The sequence below is a fragment of the Harmonia axyridis genome, chromosome 4 (genome assembly GCF_914767665.1).
Source record: "Harmonia axyridis chromosome 4, icHarAxyr1.1, whole genome shotgun sequence".
In the NCBI taxonomy this organism is placed as follows: Eukaryota; Metazoa; Arthropoda; class Insecta; order Coleoptera; family Coccinellidae; genus Harmonia; species Harmonia axyridis.
The window spans coordinates 38,648,628-38,657,448 of record NC_059504.1 but is presented as its reverse complement, the minus strand read 5'-3'; positions in this window follow the sequence as shown (position 1 = coordinate 38,657,448).

Below are 8,821 nucleotides of genomic sequence, written 5' to 3'. Positions count from 1 at the left end.
CGTTCTATTTTTCTTAGAAACCAATAAGAGTAGTATTCAGTTTTGGCCACTTTCTTTTGTTTTCGAGTTTTAAGCGAAAATTGGAAAAATGGCGATATCGAAAAAAAATTATAACTCCGCTCTACTTATGATAGATCTTTAAAATTTGAACATTATACAGGCACTTTTCAACGTAAGATCCAGTGGCGTGCTCGTCTTTGTAGCAGGTAGGATTTTCAATTAGAAAGCTATGACCCAAAGTTATGTTTTTTTAAATAGGAAACACTAGATTTCTGTGCCATTTTGTGAAAGCTTAATTTGTACTGTTCAAAATATACAGCATTGTATGGTTTGTATCAATATAAATATAAGGAAATGGTCAAAAACTTTTTTCATATAAGAGTCTCAATATTTCTATGGTTTCAACTTTTGATGAGCAGTGAAAAAAAGAGCTTCCTATAATAAGATCAGTCTCCTTCTGTCCATAGACAGTTGAAATTAGGGATTCACGGCTTGACTTGATATTCAAGCTACTTGACCCAAGCTCAAGCTCAAGTAGCTTTAGCTTGACTTGAAATCAACTCAAGTTGAAGTCAAGTAGTAATTTTTCAATGTTAAGTCAAGTACTTGATGAATGAATACTTGACTTGCCATTGAACAACTGATACTTGACTTGAACTTAAGTCGATTTGAAGTCAAGCTCAAGCTGCTTGAGCTTGAGCTTTAGCCAAGTAGCTTGAATATCAAGCCAAGCCGTGAATCCCTAGTTGAAACCATAAAAATATTGAGACTCTTAGATGAAAAAAGGCTTTTTGAGCATTTTCTATTATTTAAATTGATACAAACGGAACGATATTGTATATTTTTGAAATCAGTAAAAATTAAGCTTTCGAATAATGGCACAGAAATCTAGTGCACTCATTTAAAAAAAACAAAAACCTTCGTAATTAGATTCTGCATAAAACAGTGCCTGTATTAGAAAAATTAATTTTCCTACTAGCGTTTCGAAAGTATTACTTTCCGCACGCATATGCGTGCGGAAAGTGAATAGCATCAATCATGAAATTTTGGCATGTCTCTATGCGCCAATAATAAAATTCAAAAATTCACAATGCGACTGAGCCCACAAAAATATAACGTCATATAACGTCAGTCGGAATCAAAAACGAAAACTATCTGTGAAAGTGTTTCATTTACGCTAGTAGGAAAAATATTGTTCCTAATTCATGTGGAAAGTGCCTTTTTCGCACTCGACAGCAGTCTCTTGCTGAAAAGTATCACTTTCCACACTTGAAATAACTATTTTGTAGATTTTTGCGGATTGTGTTTGCTTTGTACTCGATTGTCTTGAAAACGAGACATTTAATGGAAAAAGTTCAAGAGACCTCATTTTAGTGAAACTGTCAATATCATATTTGAAATAGTTTTTTCGATAAAAAGACAGTGTTGTAGATTTTCAATAGGAAAATGATCTTCACGTAGATATAGAGATGTACATCTCTATATCTACGTCACTGGATAATTTTGGCATTCGAAACACTACATTATCTTTACTTCAATACCTAAAAATCAAATCAATGAATGTAATAATACTATAGTTATAGGTAAAAACTGATTTTTCCAAACTTTTTTTTTTTCTACATTCATGCAAAAAGCAAGATTTTATTGAACTATATTTAGTGGAAAAAGAAGTTCTTTATTGCACTAGTGCAATAAAGTTTTTATTGCACTCATCTGTCATTATACTTCAACGTGCTGTCATCATGACAAACAAATATTTCAGCCTGAAGGAAATAACGATGTACAGTTACCAAGTACTAGTACGTTTACAGCAGTAACAAATCAAGAAGTGGATTTAAAAAGTACTTCACTACGAAATATTCATATTGAAAATTGCACCAATTGTTCATTCACTTTCAACATTGAGGGTAAAAATAAAGTTTGAGTTAAATTGTTCGTAACGTATTAGTTCCTGTTTTAATTCAAATCGATATTAATAATAAAGTATTCAAGTTGCGCTTTTCATTTTCCTACACCTAGTGCCGCACCTCAAAAAATCATTTTTTGCTTTTTGCATGAACGTAGAAAAAATGTTGTATGCAACTCGTGCAAAAATTGTTTATTGCACTTGTTGCATAAATAACTATTAAGATGAGTTAAATCTTGAAAACGAAGCTTGTTAGAAAATATGTTCAAATGAATATTTTTCATGAAAAGAGTTGTTCTATCTAACGCCACAGTTATTTAATTGAAAAATGGACCACTCTGTATTATCTGAATGGATGATTTAGAGCGGAACAAATTTGATCAGCATCACAAGATCAACAACATAAAAAAAAAATTGAGAAATTTACCGAAAGCCACTTTCCCTTTGATGCGGTGTATAGTCCTTTGGTTTCGAACGATTACGATATTTATTATCGAAAATAATAAACCGAAATTATAAACTGGTAGTACTTAAGCAGGTATTTTGAAATGAAAATCAAACAATCCAAAAACAGAAACCGTTACGGCGTTAATATCCAATTCCAGGAAGACCATTTTTCTCATACAGATCAAGCCACAATAAAAATCACAACCCCAAACTTCTGCATCGAAGTGGCATCCAGCGGCGTACCACCGATCAGATAAGAGCACTGGGACCACCCCGTTCACACGCAATCGAACTACGATACTCTGCTCTTCGGAGAGGGCATCTGGAGACCTCCGACAGGGAGAATTTGTAGGCCGAGAGTGATATTTTGTTGCACAATCAAGTGTGATATTGGGGCGATAAGAAGCTCGGCATGAACTCATGCATGGAAAACGTTTTGGCGGATTTTGTATCGAATTGTATGAATATACGAGGATGTATCTACAGACTTATCATAAAGATATATCTACTAGTTATTGGTAATAAATTATCAAAGTCTTAAATTCGAATTTGAAGTGCGACGAGCTTTAAAATATTAGACATTATTTTCTGGATTTCAGTAAAATTCGATTCAATATAATTTTTTAAAATTTATATCTGCCAGAACTACATTTGTTCAACGAAGTTTTTCCTACAACGTTGTCCGAGTATATAATAGTCTTCCGGATATAATAATAATAATAATAATAATAATAAAAACCATAAATGATGTTATAAGTAATCCAACGGAAATGCCCAAATTTTTAACAACAGGGACCACTTACCTCTTACCGAAGGATATGCAACACACAGCGGATCCATCAAAATACAGACCAATTACATGTCTACCAACAATATATAAAATCATCACATCATGTATAGCATCTCGTATCTACAAACATTGCGAGACAAATAATATAATGACAGCACAGCAGAAAGGATGTTCCAAGAATGCACTAGGATCGAAGGAACTGCTGATAATAGATTCCATCATATGCAACCAAGCCTTCAAAAAACACAGAAATCTTTTTATGACATATTTTGACTATAAGAAGGCCTTCGACTCTATTCCACATGGGTGGCTGACAAAAATTTTGGAAATATACAAGATCGATCCAATTACAATAAACTTTCTGAAGTATGCAATGTGCAACTGGAGAACGAATATCGAACTCTCTACAGCGAACATAATTACTAAATATATTCCAATAAAAAGGGGAATTTTCCAAGGAGATTCGTTGAGTCCCTTATGGTTCTGCTTGGCGCTGAACCCCCTTTCTAAACAACTGAATGCTACTGAAAAAGGTTTCAATGTGAAAGGAAACAGAAATAATATTGCACTCAATCATTTGCTATACATGGATGACCTCAAACTTATAACAGGCAACAAAAACCACTTGCAAATTATGGTCAAACTGGTGGAAAATTTTTCGGAAGACGTGGGGATGAAATTCGAATTGGACAAGTGTCGTACTATTAGCGTAGTGCGTGGAAAAATCCAAGATGAACCGATAGCTCTCTCCAATGGACAGGAGATAGAAGCAATGAAATCGGACGATCTTTATAAATACCTAGGAATGAAACAAAACCGACGAATAAACCATCAAAGAATGAAGGAAGACTTAACAACTGAGTTCATTAGGAGAATCAACAAAATTTTGAAAACAAACCTCAACAGCAAGAACATGACGAGAGCTATCAATACATATGCATGTTCAATTCTTACATACTCTTTCGGTATCATTCCATGGACCAAAACAGATATGGAAAACCTGCAACGCAAAATGAGAACCTTGATGACGAAAGCACACAAGCACCATCCGAAAAGTAGCATTGAGAGGACGACACTGCCGAGGAATAAAGGAGGCAGAGGTCTGATAGACATCATGGAACTTGCCCATGGTCAAATTGAATGCCTACGAACATACTTCAAAGACAAATCAGGCACGTCAGAGATCTACAAAGTACTGTGTGAAGCAGACGAATCAACACCTTTACAACTGCATAAGGAGCAATTGTCATACAACCACCAGACAATCCAAGAAAAACTGCAAAGATGGAGAGAAAAGCCCCTACATGGACGACATTTCAACGAGGTGAACCAGGATCATGTCGACATTGAAGCGTCGAACTATTGGCTCACATCAGGTGCGATGTATCCAGAAACGGAAGGATTTCTTTTAGCCATCCAAGATCAAGTGATCTCAACAAAAAATTACTGCAAACATATCATAAAGGATCGAACTATTACTGACGATCGATGCCGTTATGGTTGTCCAACGAACGAGACAATCCAACATATCACGGGAGGATGTCAAATGTTTGCAGGAAATGAATATAAAGAGAGACACGATGCAGTAGGAAAGATACTACACCAAGAAATGGCAACTAAATTAACACTAATTAATTCTGAAAAAGTGCCATACTACAAGTACCGACCGGAAACCATCCTGGAAAACGAACGCTATAAACTGTACTGGGATCGTACAGTTTTGACTGATAAAACAGTCCCTCACAACAGGCCAGACATATTGCTAGTTGATAAACAACAAAAGGCAGCAATACTCATCGACGTAGCAATACCTAATAACAACAACATGCGTCAAAAAGAGGTCGAAAAAATTTCAAAATATAGGGACCTCGAATTTCAGATAAAGCGCCAGTGGGGAATGATATCAACGAGAACTATTCCAATTATCATCTCAACAACAGGAATAGTACCCAAAAATCTCAAGAGAAATATCAAGCAACTAGGACTTAGTGAGTATATATGTAATATAATGCAAAAAGCTGTTCTTTTAGGTACTGCAAGGACGGTGAGAAAATTCCTAGGAAGCGAAGGACAGGTCCAAGGATCGCGTGTAAGAGGACCAGAAGTTCGACGAGAACCAGGGGGACCACAAGGACCGGACACGACCGAGCTCAGCCCTTCTGATATTTTAAATATCTGGGATTGAGTGAATGTTCCTCTTAGCGAGGAGTGAGAAGCCGACGGCGAGGAAAAATCCTACGCGTATAGGCAAAAGTCGTATAATAATAATAATAAGAGAGTTTATCAAATCCCTTAAACCATCTTTATTTAAAGCAACACTCTTCAAGCACTATTTTGGATTGCATAATAATTAAGTCATTTGATACAATTATTGAATTTTGAAAAATGTCTTGGTTTTTCTTTTTTTCGTTGTTGTTTCTGAAATATCAATTTATTTTTAGTTTTAATGTGAGCAACCATTTGTGTAAATACATAGGTTAAGTACAACAGGATTGAGCAATCTGTATAGATGCTCAAGCCTGGACGGCCTTTCTTCTCAATGAGGATATGACTATATAAATGTTCCTCTTTGTAATACTTATGTTTATGTATATTGAGAAAATAAAGTCATTATCCCCGACTTTTGCCTAAAAAAGTCGGGGATAATAAAAAAAAAATATATATTATTATTATATGTGGATGGGCAATACGAATACAACATTTCAAATCTCCACCCAAAAATTGGCAGAGGTTAAGCGGTATTGCCAACGAATAAAATGCAAATATAACTAAAATATGTGGAAAAAAGTGGATACTTTATGGAAGATTTTGCGGAAGGATCTTGGTCTGCGTGCTTACAAAATCCAACTCGTGCAAGAATTGAAGCCAAACGATCATCAAGTAAGGCGTAGATTCGTCGAATGGGCCCCAAATGAGATTGCCGTTGTTCCCGATTTTCATAAGCGAATTCTGTTTAGCGATGAAGCGCACTTCTGGTTGAATGTCTACGTCAACAAACAAAACTGCCGCATTTGGAGTGAAGCTAATCCTCAAGTGTATGTCGAAACACCGTTACATTCAGAAAAACTGACTGTTTGGTGCGCTTTATGGGCTGGTGGAATCATTGGTCCGTACTTCTTGAAAAACGATGATGGCCAGAACGTTACAGTCAATGGTGATCGGTATAGAGCCATGATTACTAACTTTTTCATTCCTGAATTGAACAACCATGCTGTCCAGGAGCTGTGGTCCCAACAAGGCGGCGCAACATGTCACACAGCTCGTGCCACAATCGATTTATTGAAAGACACGTTTGGTGACCGCCTAATTTCACGTTTTGGGCCTGTGAATTGGCCTCCAAGATCTTGTGATTTAACACCGCTAGACTACTTTCTGTGGGGCTATGTGAAGTCATTGGTCTATGCAGATAAGCCACAAACCCTTGACCATTTGGAAGACAACATTCGCCGTGTTATTGCCGATATACGGTCACGAATGTTGGAAAAAGTCATCGAAAATTGGACGTCCAGATTGGACTACATCCGAGCCAGCCGTGGCGGTCATATGCCAGAAATCATATTTAAAATATAATGCCACAAGATTATCTTGCGGATAAATAAAATTCATGTCAATCGAATAATCCATCGTTGTTTTATTGCAATTTAAAGTTCTATAGCTCTAACAAAAACAACCTTTGTAACAAAAATTTATTTCGAAAAGTTCAAAGTTAAGGCCAGTTACATTTTCATCGTCCATTTTTGGTTGAGTAGATCAGGGAGCTACTCTTGGAGTTGCTCATCTGGACTTCGCCATTTTTGCATCTTGCATGATGATTTTTGTTGTGTTTTTTTTTGTTGTAATACTCTTAATTCTTCATGTAAAATAAAGGCATTATTATTATTATTTACCCACAATAAACTAAAAGAACCTAAAGAATTCCAGAGGTTTCTTAGAAAACTGATAGTATCTCTAATATTGACACTGTTTGTCTACCAGGAAATGAACACCAATTTCTTCCTAAGTTGAGGCATATAAAGGATTCTCGCATCCCCTCTATCAGTAATTACAAGGATTATCATATCCTCACTTGATCCTGTGACTTATTTGGTGATGTGAAAGAATAAGAGAGATAAGGAGAAGACCGAACCCAAAGCATCAATCTGCGTTAATTTTCACGACTGAAGAAAAGTCTATAAAAACCGATGCATTCGAAGAATAGTTCCGATAAAGGCTAATAATTGTCCGTTAACGTTCAAATCTACTTAATTGGGGACGAAGTGGAACGTACTTATCATCGACTTCGATAAGGTTAACTGTTTCCGGAAATAGATAGGGGTAGTCGTTTGTTTCTAGCAAGTAAACCACCCCATTATTATTATTATTCTGTCTTCGTCAGGGTCAGAAATTGTTTCATTGTTGGAATTATTCTTACAGGTAGGTATGTGCGTTATTTGATAGAAATCACAACATATTTTGAACAGCAGTCTATTCCAGAAATTAGGTATTCTATCATTTACTTCTTTTTGTTTTTTTTTTCAGTTGAATTAGTGTGTCCATTGTGTCGAAAAATTTTAATAGAAACGTTTTGAAATTCAGTTTTGATGTTTTTAGTGGAATTGAGAACCTAGTCCTTGGTGCCAATGTTTGAGCTCCGTGATAAATGTAAAAAAAATGGAAAGTGTGAATTAAGCTATTTAATATTTATTTATAGTATCGTAATGAGTTTATTACAGTGCTAAAAACAGTGCTGTAATGAATTCATTACAGCACTGTTTTCAGTTATATTTTTCGTTTTGTGGTTGTCAGCACAGAATATCCTATCAAATTTCAACTCACGTCAATTGTCAATATTTTATAATTCGGATATAGTGAATTGAGTTGAAATATTATTCGCAATTTCTCTTAATTCTGGTGGTGTTAAATCGATTTCGTCAGGCATAATTCACGATTTTAATGCGTAATTATAAATTATTTCAAAAATTCGAAACGTACGATCAAATTAAAATTCCATAATCTGTCAATTTTCGTAACAGTCACACCAACTGCCAAGATACAATACAAAAATCACTAGCATGTATAATCTGAAATTTTCGTTGAATTTCGACTATATTACACAAAACTCGACTGAAATAGAGAAAATATCATCGAATACTCGTTGCAGAAGGCCATTCCAACACTCGCTCCTTCGTCGCTCGTTTACGAATTTCGCATTCATGTTGGAATAGGAGCCCATTCTGAAACTTGCGTTTTAGAATATACTATTATTAACCATATACATATATAAAGTGTGAATGACATATTAAACATTGACATATTTCACAAATGAGGTCAATCGAGGTCAATTTTATCTTAAAAAATATTGCTCTCAAAAAGTTCGATCACCTCATACACTGCCATCCTCAGTAGAACACTCTACCTCCGCTCTGAATCGTTCATCATCCAGGGATTTTAAATGATTTGGGATAATATTGTAGAACATAGGACCCCAGACTTAGCAGATGCCAGACGATGTAAGAAGACATCTATCAGATTTTACTGAAAATTTTAGTGTAGATTAGTACACTAGAAAATCAAAAATTCATATAAACATACTTTTCACAAAAGTTGAGGATCATTAAATAAAGCTAGCACAGAAAGCCACGAATTATTTGGCCATCAAAATTATAACCATCTCCCATTCATATAAAAGATGTCTCAGA